Source organism: Onychomys torridus, chromosome 8 (genome assembly GCF_903995425.1).
Source record: "Onychomys torridus chromosome 8, mOncTor1.1, whole genome shotgun sequence".
NCBI lineage: Eukaryota > Metazoa > Chordata > Mammalia > Rodentia > Cricetidae > Onychomys > Onychomys torridus.
The window spans coordinates 18,815,200-18,826,822 of record NC_050450.1 but is presented as its reverse complement, the minus strand read 5'-3'; positions in this window follow the sequence as shown (position 1 = coordinate 18,826,822).

The window sequence follows — 11,623 nt, the reverse complement described above, 5'->3', positions numbered from 1 at the left end:
GGAAGCAGGAACAGCCATCAGGCATGTTCAAACCTAAGGTTTGGCTTGAACCAAATGAACAATAGAAAGTCTCAAGAGACTTGGGGGTCCCTGGACCAAGAAGCCCAGAAATCCCACAGGCAGGGTGAACACTGTACCTCCCCAGATCTGTCTCTACTAGAAGTAGCTAGAGCTACCTGATCCCACTTCATCTTAGGGCCTTGGAATGGATAGACTATGTGGGGCTTGGACAGAAGCTTAGGGAGGGAGATCCGGTGAATGGAGGAAACCAGGGGCCACCAAGACCAGGGGTGAGTGGAACTCCCCAGGACTTGGGGGCCTATATGTAGATTGAATTGTGTCCCACTCCCAAAGATAAGCTGAAGTCTGAACTCCTAGAACATGCCAGCATGACCAGGTTAGGAAACTTTCTGAAAATAATCTTGTTAGGAAATTGATCTGCCCTACATATAAAGTGGCAAAAGGCAGAGTAGCCCAGAGATACCAGCACATCCATGTCCACTACTTCACTGTGAACTGTGTGTTCACAACATACAAGAAATGGAACCAACCCAGATATCCATCAATAGATGAGCAGATGAAGAAGACGCAGTTCATATACACAGTGGGATTTATTTGGCCACAAAAAGAGTGAAATTGTGACATATTTGGAGAAGTGGAAGGAACTGAAGATTATTATGTTACATATAACAAGCCAAAGATTCAGTGTGTGTGTGTGTGTGTGTGTGTGTGTGTGTGTGTGTGTGTGTGAAAGAGAGAGACAGAGAGACAGAGACAGAGACAGAGAGAGACAGAGAGAATGACAGTATAAAGTAGAAGAGAGGCCTTGAGAGACGACTCGGCAGAGCCTGGACTGCTCTTTCGGAGCACCAGAGTTCAGTTCCTAGTACCCATGTTAGCTGGCTCAACCTCCAGCTCCAGGGGATCCAGCGCCCTCTTCTGGCCTCCTCCAGCACCTGCACTCATGTACACAACCTCCACTCCATACACACAATTTAAAAAATAAAAGTCTTTTACAAAGAAAGCAGAGAAGAGGCTATTTGGGGGAAGAAAGAGACAATAACAGTGGGAAAGAAGACAGGGAGACCCATGGTAGGGAGGTTAGGAGCAAAGTGCAACCATGTATGTGTATGGAAATGTGACAGTTAGGGGCTGGGAAGTCAGCTGTTTTTCCAGAGAACCCAGGTTCGATTCCCAGCACTCACATAGTAGCTCTCGGCCATTGGTAATTTAAATTCTAGGGAATCTGACAGCCTCTTCAGGCCTCTTGAGGGCACCAGGATACAAGTGATACACAGACATACATGTAGAGCAAAAATCATAAAACAAAATGGGACAATCAAACCCACTATTTTGTATTCTAACTGAAAAAAATTAATGGAAAAAAAAAAAACCCTTGCAACAAAGAGAACTGGTAAGGTGTGTGAAGACTTGGGGCAGCCAGTCCTGGCATGGGTCAGTCAGCATCTAGGCTGAAGTCCACACTTCTGCTTTCCTGTATGGGCTGCTGTGGCTCATGAAGCCACGAAGCTAGCACTGTGTTCTGCACATCCACGACTTGCTTAATGATTTGTTCTCTGATGAGGAATTCTGTCCCCAGTGCTATTAGACTTTCAGATTGAAATGAAATTAAATAAGTTGATGAATTGCTGGATTGTAATGTATTAGAACAGACAGAGTCCTGCTTGCATCCGGTAAATGAAATGGACCTTTAAAAATTGATTTTATAGTTGATCGATGTGAACAAATCAAGGGAAACATGCTCCTTTGATCTGTCTGGGACTCATAATTTAGTGAGTTAAACAAGCTTTGAATGAGTCAACATCTAAATGTGCCTCCAATGTGAAATGCAGGGCTTCAAAAGAGAAAGGAGGCAAAGACCATCTCCTCTGTCCTGGAGAATACAGCCCTTCCTTCTGCCTGAGAAGCTGAGAGCCACAGAGGACCTGGCCTACCCATAAGAACATTTGGCCATATCCCCCAAGATCTCCAAAGGAAGACCAGAGTCTCAGGAAGCACGGGCTTGCAGATGTGAACCAGCCCTCCTATTCACTTTGGGTAGCTACTGCCAACTCCCTTGGTCATAGACCTACACCCGGGGGTCTTGATTCCTCACTAGAGAGGGAACTGACTTCTTGGAGGGAAACTCAACTAGAAACCTGGCCATATGCTTATCAGGAGTAGCGTCCAAGGCCCTGATGCCCTAGAAAAGGCTATCTTGGGAAAAGTAGATCCCATTTGCCTGGGTGGCAGGATAGAGAGAGGAGTAGCCTTCCTGTGGCATGCTGTCTGCACCAGGACCCTTGTACCAGAACATTCTCAGTTGCTCCTTAGCTCTGCGTGTACCACCGATCTCTGAGTGATGTGCAGAGATGCAGTTTGTGGTCTGGGTCGGAAATGGGTTGCCACTGCCAGGCCCTGAGGGACAATTTCCTAACTACAGGTGGACAGATGATCCTAAGCAGGTCTGGATGCCTGCCAGGCCACCAGGGCTAATCCAGGCCCTGCCCTGGGCAGTAGTTGTCAGTGAGGCTGGGGTGACTCACTATTGCTGCATACCCTGCTCAGGGGTCCCACCAGTGTTGCCTGGTGAGGACTTCTCCCCTCCAGTGGCACCTTTACCGGTTCTTCAGCCCAACTGGGACCTGGCAAGGCAAGAGGGATGGGAAGGCAAGGGTCAGGAGGAGTATGAGTGGTATCTCTTCAAAAGGTGTGCATGGGATGGAACCATTCTACCCTGTGGCTTACCCCTGCCTGCTGTTTTGAAGACCAGTGACCTGGGAAGCTGCATTTTAAGGCATCTCATTTTAACAGGGAAGGGGCACCTACTGCATCCTGTGGGAGGAATTGGCTATGGGTTTCCAGGAGTAGGACTCTGAACAGTCCAGAGACCTTGTCTGTCTAGTCCCTGGGTGGGCATCACACTCTGCTTTGTTTAGATCTTACTCATATGCCTCCACAGACACCATCTATGACCAGTTCCCCAGTTAGAATCTGTAGACTATACGATGCCCTCCACCCTTGGTGACACATGAACATTCTCTTACTGAGACATTCTCACAGCCCTGCTGAGACAGTCCAGCACTGCACCCATGTGACCATGAGCTCCTGCTGGGAGCCTGGTAGGCAATGTCCCAGAGGCCGTGTAGGTGGCAACCCACTGTGCTGGCCCCACAGGAAGCTGATCTTTTCCCCCTCCATGGGCCCCACTGCCCGCTCCAGCAGCAGTGTCCAGGAAGTGGGCTGGCCAGTGTTTATTGGGCTACTGCTGTGTACCAGACCCCTAGACATAAGCCGAGAAATCAAGACACGGTGGGATCTTCCCAAAAGAAGACCCACTGATTCACTTGAGAAGGGATTCACTTGAGAAGGAAGTCGGGTACGTTAAGCATAGGGTACAGATGATCTGAGGCTTGCCAATCAGAGGTAGCAAAAGAAACAGAGGGTGTCTGGCTGGAGTCAGCCTCCGTTTGCTCTTAAATAACCTCATAGCATCAAGGTCTCTCCTAGTCAGGAGTTGAGGGAAGGAGCTTTGTACCTGGCAGCCACTGAGCACCTCTGACAAAGTGTCATAGGTGTGGGTCTCAGCTAGGGTAGAAGTCCCCTCAAATTGTGCTTGGGACCATCTCTGGGGAGACCATGAGGCCATTGTCCTGTTGCCATGGCTCCAGGCAGCTGCTAATCCTCTCCCAGGGCTGGACCTCTCTGCAGTGTCCCCAAGCGGGCCTCACCTTATTTGATCCTCCTTGGCAGAGTGGCCTGAGGTAAGGTATTCCTGCCCAGAGCAAAGGTCACCAAGAAGGCAGAAGCAGGCCTCCAGCAACCAGGCCTCCTGTCTGTTATCATGGACTCCAGGAGGCCCTAGGTAGCCCCAACATCTGTCCTGACCAGGGGCTGTATCCTCAGTGCTGTCCACATCTGCCAGAGGAATCGCAGAGCCTTGCTGGGGAAGTGGGAACCTGATGTTGCTCTGACCTGGCAGGGCTTAAAGTGAGGTTGAGCCTGGAGAGCAGAAGAAGCAGATGCCAGTACTTGGAGCCCCCACTTCCCTGATAGTTGTAGCACACAAGCACGGTGGAAAAACCAAGTGTCTCCAGAGAGGGGAAAGACTTGGATGAGCAGGGCAGACGTGGAGGGAGCCCTGGCCCAGCCTCTAGTCCCCAGAACCCAGGCTGGGAAGGTGGACAAAAGTTTCTCCACAAGACATGAGGAGTAGGGTGACAGGGATCTTTGAGACTTGCCCTGTAAGCCAGACTGCTTTGTCTCTGTCCAGGAGTGGGGCTGCCCACTGACTGAAAACCTTACCATAGTCAGTCCAAAGTGTTCTCCTGACTGGCTTGTCCCTACCACAAGGTCTCAGCAGAGGAGGACGTGGTTTACTGGGAACCCAGCTCCTTGTCTGGGCCCTCGGTTTCTTCAGCTGAGTAGTAAGGAGGCTGGCCAAGGGCATTCCTGGGCACATGGAGTTCTCATGGTGCCTAAAGACCCCAATCTCCCCTCTGTTTACTGGTTACTGATGGCAGAGAGCCAAGCAAGGTGTGCTAGAGTCCTCCTGTTGCAGAGAAAGGCTGCTTTCCTCTCTGATTTTGCTCAGAGAGGCCCTGCTGGCCTGTGGAATGGAAGGTGGCCATTACTAGCACCTGCATAGAAGTCTCTAGAATGCTGGCCAAGGCCAGGCAGCCAAAGAGACAAAGACATTACTCAGAGAAGAGGCAGCAGACAGATCTGGAAACCAGCCCCTGGGATTAGTAGGGACCAAGAGGCACCAAGCTCTTTGTGTATGGTAAACACAACAGAGCTTAAAACGAAACCTAAACTCTCAGGTTACATCCCTTTGCTGACCATGTCTTGACACCACATCCCTTCAAGGAGACACTAGGGACCCAGGGCCCATCCTTTCACCTGTCGCTCTGGATACCCATTACTTCCTGGCTTGGGCTCTTGTATTAAGTCCCCATATGGACAGCCAGCCCACGGGCTGTGTCTGGTGAGGAGGGGCCTGCTTGTCTCTTGTGAACCTTAGGCCAACAAAACAGGGCAGAGCTTGTCCCCGGGCCAGTATGACAAACAGATACCTGTGGGAAGTGGCCTGCCCTAGAGAAGGAACAGTGGTTTCTCCTAGCCTGCTGCCGCAGGGCCTGAGAGAAGGGATGACCTGAATTCCATAAGGTGAGGAGTGAGGCCTGGCCACCCACCCCTCAGTGGCCAACCTATAGAGCTTGTCCTCATATGAGACTCTCATAGAGAGGCCCACCCTGTGCTCAGCCAGCAGCACCTCTGGTTCAGAGGGCAGCCAGAGGCCATCTCCTATCACCCCTCAAACCGGGTCCCACGATAGGAAAACTCTCTGAGAAGGAGCCAACCTCCATGTGGCCAAGCAAGGTCATGAGGGTGTGTGAGCTGGGGTTTCAGATGTGGGTAGGCTCAGTCTATGCCAGCTCAGAGACCAGCGAGCTAGGAACATGGATCCTGCCTGCCTGCCTGCTGGGCACACTCTGCTGATGATAGAGTATGAGGTGTAGTCAGGTGGCAATTAGTCTCATGGGGTCCTGTTGGAGATTTCGGTTGGTGGAAAGATAGGTTCCAGAGCAAGGCTCCCTATCTGTCTCTGTCACCCCAGTTGGAGGAGCCCAGGCCAGGTGAGCAGCCTGCAGGGGTGCTACCAGGAAGCAGTCCCTTGAGGCCTCTGCTGGTCTCTGGCTGGCTGTCCATCTCCCAATCATCTTGGACATGGTCACACTAAGCAATGTGGGTGAATGAGAGGGCCGGCAGCAGGTGGGAGGAGGGACATGAGTGGGGACAACAGCTGGAATGGAGGACAGCCAGATTGTGACACAGAGCAAGGAGCCACACCAGGACCACCACCTGTGTAGGGCTCACTTGATCAGCCACAGAGCTTCTCCCTGCCCAGGGGATCTTCACACCTGCCAGTTTCTGCCTGAGTCTCTTCCTGACTGTGTCCACATTGCACTGTGGAGAGTGGGCCCCGGCCTCCTGCTTCTCTTTAGCACAATCTAAAAATGTCGGGTTTTTTTTTTTTTTTTATCATTTTATGTATGTGTGTGGGTGTTGTGCCTGAGTGTATGTCTGTGCACTACATGTGTGCCTGGTGCTCACAGAGGTCAGAAGAAGACATTAAATTCCCCGACACTGGAGTTACAGCCCATTTTGAGCTACCATGTGGGTGCTGGGAATCAAATCCTGGTCCTGCAGCCAGTGCTCTTAACTGCTGAGCCACATCTCCAGTCCCTAGAATTTTCTGTATTAACTTTTGTTGTTGTTGTTGTTGTTACCTCTCTGCTACACACTGAACTGGTGAGAGAGGTATTGTTTTTGTCCCCGGCTGTGTCTGCCTCACTGGGAATGCTCAGACATGGTCTCTCACCTAAACGCAGAGAGGGTTCTGGAGGCCTGCAGACTAGTGCTGAGGTTACTTCTCCAGCCTAGAGACTATGGACATTCCACTGAACCCCAGCCTGTCTCCTCATCCCACACAGTCACCCAGGCCACCTCAGAACATCTGGCGCCTCACTCACACCATGCCCGTCTCTAGCAGAGTCTCTGGGTATCCAGGATGACTCAGTCTGCCTTGGTGTGCCCTGTAGAGCACCAGAGAGGGCAGATGTCAGCTGCTGGAGGCAACGGGCTGGAAGCCACCATCCCCAGCCAGAGATGAGCCCGCCTCAGACTGCAGAACAGTCGAGGTGTCCTAATGGCAGGATCTGTACAGCCTCCTTGGGAAGCTGACAGTCACTTATGAAATGGGGCCCAGGATTAGGGGAAAGGTTTAAATTGTCCTACACATGGAGTCCAAGTCTGGCTGGGAAGGAGTACTATGAGGAACTGGAGCATGGGCAATCTCCATGTGGTTGGATCTCTCCATTACAAACCTAATCCAAGTTCCATGGAGAAAATGTAGAACCACAGAACAACTGAGAAAGCCCAGGCTCTGCCTACCTGATCGGCTGAAGCATCTCCACTTGGGGACAAGCAGTGTGTGGCTGACTCCCACATCCTTTGGCCAGGTCTTGATATCATGTGGATGTATGTCATCTCAGCTGTTCTTGGTGGGACTACAGGACTTCAGGTCAGGTTAAAGAACGGCCAGCAGGCTCCAGGGCCAGGAAGCTGTGGGACAGCGTCTGTGTCTAGCTGAGGTACTCAACTCTAAGAGTTAGTAACTCTTCGGTGAGCAGCGTCCCAAGGCCTAGCGCCCAGGCTCACACCCTGCTAGCTCAGAGAATGCCAGGTGCCAGCACTCTGCTTTAAGGATTCCCACTGCCTCCCCTCCGTTCCTCGAACCTCACCTCAGACATCGCAATAGGCCACCAGACTTCTCTCGGGAGGACTCTTCTCAGACTCTCCAGGCATTAGAGGGACTCCTTTCCACCTTAAGCTTACAGTCACAGCCCAAAGTTTTTGGAAAGAAGATGGGATGGGGCGTGGTCTAAGTCACTGACAACAGTCCTAGGGCTGTGAAAACGTTTCGGAGAGACGGATAGACAGATGTGACTTGGGGCTTACAGGGAGCTAGACAGATGAAGTGGCCAAGACAAAAGTCCCACCCAGACAACCCGACTCTACTGCCTAGACCCCCGACTCCTCTCGGAAACCCCCTTTCTCGCCTTGCGGGCAGGAACTCGCCCCTCCTTACCCCGCCTCCCCACCCTACCCGAGGCGCTCGCCCCGCCCTGCCCCGCCCTCCCTCCATCCCTCTACCCTCTCCCTCCCCCTAGCCTGAGGGCGGACGCCGACCTCCCACTGCAATCGAGTGAGAGAGCGCACTGCTCTTGGAGCCCGAGGGCGCTGCCCGCTTGCGAAGTGCCGCCGCCGTGCCCGCCGTCTCCGGCTTGGGCACTCTGTCCCGCACAGGTCTGTCGCTTCCTCCCGCCGTCTCTGCACACAGCCCGGGCCTGGGGTCCCTCCATTCGGACCCCGCCTGCGGCGCACAGGACCCCCAAGCTCCCCGGGGCATCTGCGGGGATCACCTGCCTCAGCCTCAGTTCCTCTGGCGTCCTCTCCCCAACCTGGGAGCTGCATCCCTCTGCCTTTTCTCTCGCGACCCGCCAGCCGGTCTCGGAGACCTGGAGGCCGCCCGGTGTGCCTGGGTCAGGTTAGAAGCCACAAGGGACCCAGATGTCTCCCTCTGCTCATGCACCCTCTGGTCCGACCTCTCTGTGGCGCGCGCCCCCAGTGCCAGGGAGGGTTGCAGACTGGACAAACGCCGAGGCCTCAGGAGACGCGGTGTCGGAGGGAAGGTGGGAGGGCGCCGAGGGGGGCATCAGGCAGGCTAGGAGGTCTGCAGCTGGACACCCGGGGGTGGGGGACGGTCGGGGAGAAGCAGCGGCGTGCACATTCTGGTCTCCTGGTAGCGGGCATAGTGGGGCCAGCCACGGGGCTGCGGCCTGACACTCATAGACGCCCTATGGGATCTGGGGTCCCTGAGATTGTTTGCGTGGAGGAGGGAGTCTGAGTACACCCCTGCCCTCTGAGAATCGAGTCCCCACATGGCCAGGGAGGGGCACTTGTGTCCTGGAGTCCACCAGTCCTCCATCCATCCCGCCCCTCAGTGGGATCGAGAACGTCCTGGAACTTTCCTTGGTGTGTAGTGTCCCTCCCTGTCACCCATTGTGTGACTTAGGGTGAAGAGGGTCAGGACCCAGGTGCCCAAAGTCAGACATGGGAACTGTTGCTGAGCAACAGAACGCATGCAGGGTCAGGTGGGATGCACAGGAGCTTCCAGTAGCACCAATGACTGACAATTAGATTCCCCATAAAGTAAAGGCCCAGATTTCTGAGGAAATGGGCTGGAGATGGGAATAACCTCCTCCAGGGCAGGGAGACCCACGTGAGCTCCTTGGCGGGATTGTGCGATCCCAGCTTCCCGGCTGGCCCTAAACCTGCCTCACTTTCCCCCTGCCCTGGCCCAAGCTGCCTCCAAATGTGTTCAGAGTGTATTTGGGGAAAGGTAACAGGAGAGGTGTTGCTAATGGCTGTAGGTGGAGGTGGGATGAGGGTGTCTGACTCCAGTCCCACCCTCAGCAAAGCAGGAGGGGGACATGGCATGGGGGACTTGACACTTGCATCTCCAAATGAATAAAGGAGTGGTCATTTCATCCCTCTGGCGACTCTACATTTGTATGGATTTGCTTACACCTGAAGCCTGGGCTCAAGGAAGCACCAAGGTCCCCAAGATCACAGGGCAGGTATTGGGGTAGGGGCCAGGACCTGCTGGGGAAGATGCACAGGAGGGTTTGGTTGTTTAAGCTGGTCTTCAGCTGGACTCTGGATGTGAAACCGCCTCCTTTGCTCCTCCCTCCCACAGTTGAAATGGCCGGAGGGGCAATTTTCCCGTGAACATGTAATTCTTGTGAATAAGAAGATTGGTCTTTTAAAAACGGTTCTTGCAGAATTATAGTCTAAGAGGCAGGCACAGCTCTAGGGCCTATTTTGTTCTTTGTAGCTCTGAGACTGGTTGGGAGTTGCAGTGTTTGTATAGATGGCAAGGGCTGGTGGCCTGCTAAATCACTCCTGGGCTCTGGGCAGCAGTGAGGAGGGATAGCCCAGGGAGAAACCTCAGAGAAGTGTAGAGAAAATCAGAGCTAGACTTAAGGTCAGAATGTGTTCGAGAACTGCTACCCAAGCCAGAGCCTGTTAGGGAAGTCCTGAGTCCATCAACCCTTTCCTCCACAGGGCACAGCTCATCTTCAGGAGCTGATCCTTTACCTTCATCCAGCCCTTGTCAGGTCCCTTGTTCAGTCTTTTGGGGAGAGGTGACCCATGGCCTCTGCAGCAGGTCCATGCCTATTGGCCAAGTGAAATGACATTTCTGGCTGCACCAGAGTCCTTTTTAGGATGGATTTCTGCAAGGGTCCATGGCATCTGTGAGCATAACTTTAAAAGTCCCATGTAGACACTTCTTGAGACTAGCCCCTGTGAGCCAATCAGCAGTCCCATCTACTGGCCTCCAAGGAAGCCCCTGTCTAAATGTCTGAGAAAAGGTCATTAGCTACAGTCATCTTGTACCTAACATTGTCTTTTAAAGTTATGTGTTTATATGTGTATGGATATTTTGCCTTCATGTATGTCTATGTACCACATGTATGCAGTGCTGTGTGTGCAGAGACCAGAAGAGGGTCTCAGATCCCCTGGGACTGGAGTTAAAGACAGCTGTGAGCTGTCATGTGGGTGCTGGGAATTGAACCTAGTCTCCTCTGGAAGAGCAGCTAGTGCTCACAAAGCCTCTCTCCAGCCATTCTCCTTTCTTAATACCAAGTTTCACGTATCATGGGCTGGTAATGGAAGGGGGGGGGGCAGATAATGGGATAAGTCCACGAAGTCTATTTGAAGGTCAAAGGAATTTATTCAGGCTTTAACTCACAATAAGAATACTTGAGTTGGTCGCCGAATCCAGGAGGGGTGGGGCATGGTCCAGCTCCGTTCTCAGAAGAGCTCTGCTTTGATCCGCAGCACCAGCATCCAAGACCATCAAGACCATGAGGAAATGAAGAGAGAGGAGCACTACTCCTCCCAGGTCTTAAGTAGGGGCAGGTACCTAGCAGTGACCTGCTGCCTCGCTAGGGGCGGTGCTCCAGGGTAAAGCACAGACATGCACCCCTACAGCCTGGCCTCAAACTTAGAATCTCATCAGGAAGGACCTTAGGTTTCTAATCCTCTACCTCAACCTCTTTCAAGTGCTGGACTCCCAAGCCTGTGCTAGCACACCTGGTTTATGCATTGTTAGGAATTGAACCCAGGTAATCATGCATGCTAGTCAATCACTCTACATTCCCAGCCCTACCTTTGGCCTTTTCTTTTCTTTCTTTCTTTCTTTCTTTTTTTAATATTAAATAAGGTTTGTCACGTACCTCTTGTCTTATCTTTGCTGATGGAATAGTATTATCATTGCCACTGTTTATGGTATTTCAGTGATGTGTCCTACTGATATTCTTCAGGATTTTCTGCGGCTCAGTGGTGATGCTGATGTATTGTGACTTAATCCACTGAGGACATGATTAGCCAGGAGGTGGCATCTAGCATCTTCTCTGAGTGATGAAGTTTCATCTTTCCCCTTTGTCTTGTGGCTCCTGCTTGTTCTTCCTGTTGCTTCCATGTCTGCATCTTCTCGGCATCCTTCAGTGTCTTCTGTTTCACCAACTCTCTCCTCAGCACTATCTAGATTAGAATTAGTCTTGATTCTTGTGGACTTGTTGTTTATTTAAATGACTGTATTTTTCATTTTTTTTCTTTCTTTTTTTTTTTTTTCTTGCCGGAGCTGAGGACCAAACCCAGGGCCTTGCGCTTGCTAGGCAAGCACTCTACCACTGAGCTAAATCCCCAACCTGTATTTTCCATTTTTTTAAGATTTGTTTTATTTTAAATTATGTGTGTCTATGTGTGCTTATGTGCATGTAAGTGCAGATGTTCATGGAGGCCAGAGGATCTTGGAACTGGAGTTTCAGGCAGTTGTGAGCTGCCTAACATAAGTGTGGGAATCCAGATTGGATCCTCTGCAAGAACAGTCTACATGCTTAACAGATGGGCCGACTCTCTTGGCACTAAATGACTGTATTTTTTATACCCAGGTTCTGTGACTTCAAAGTAGGGGACCTGCTCTGTTTAC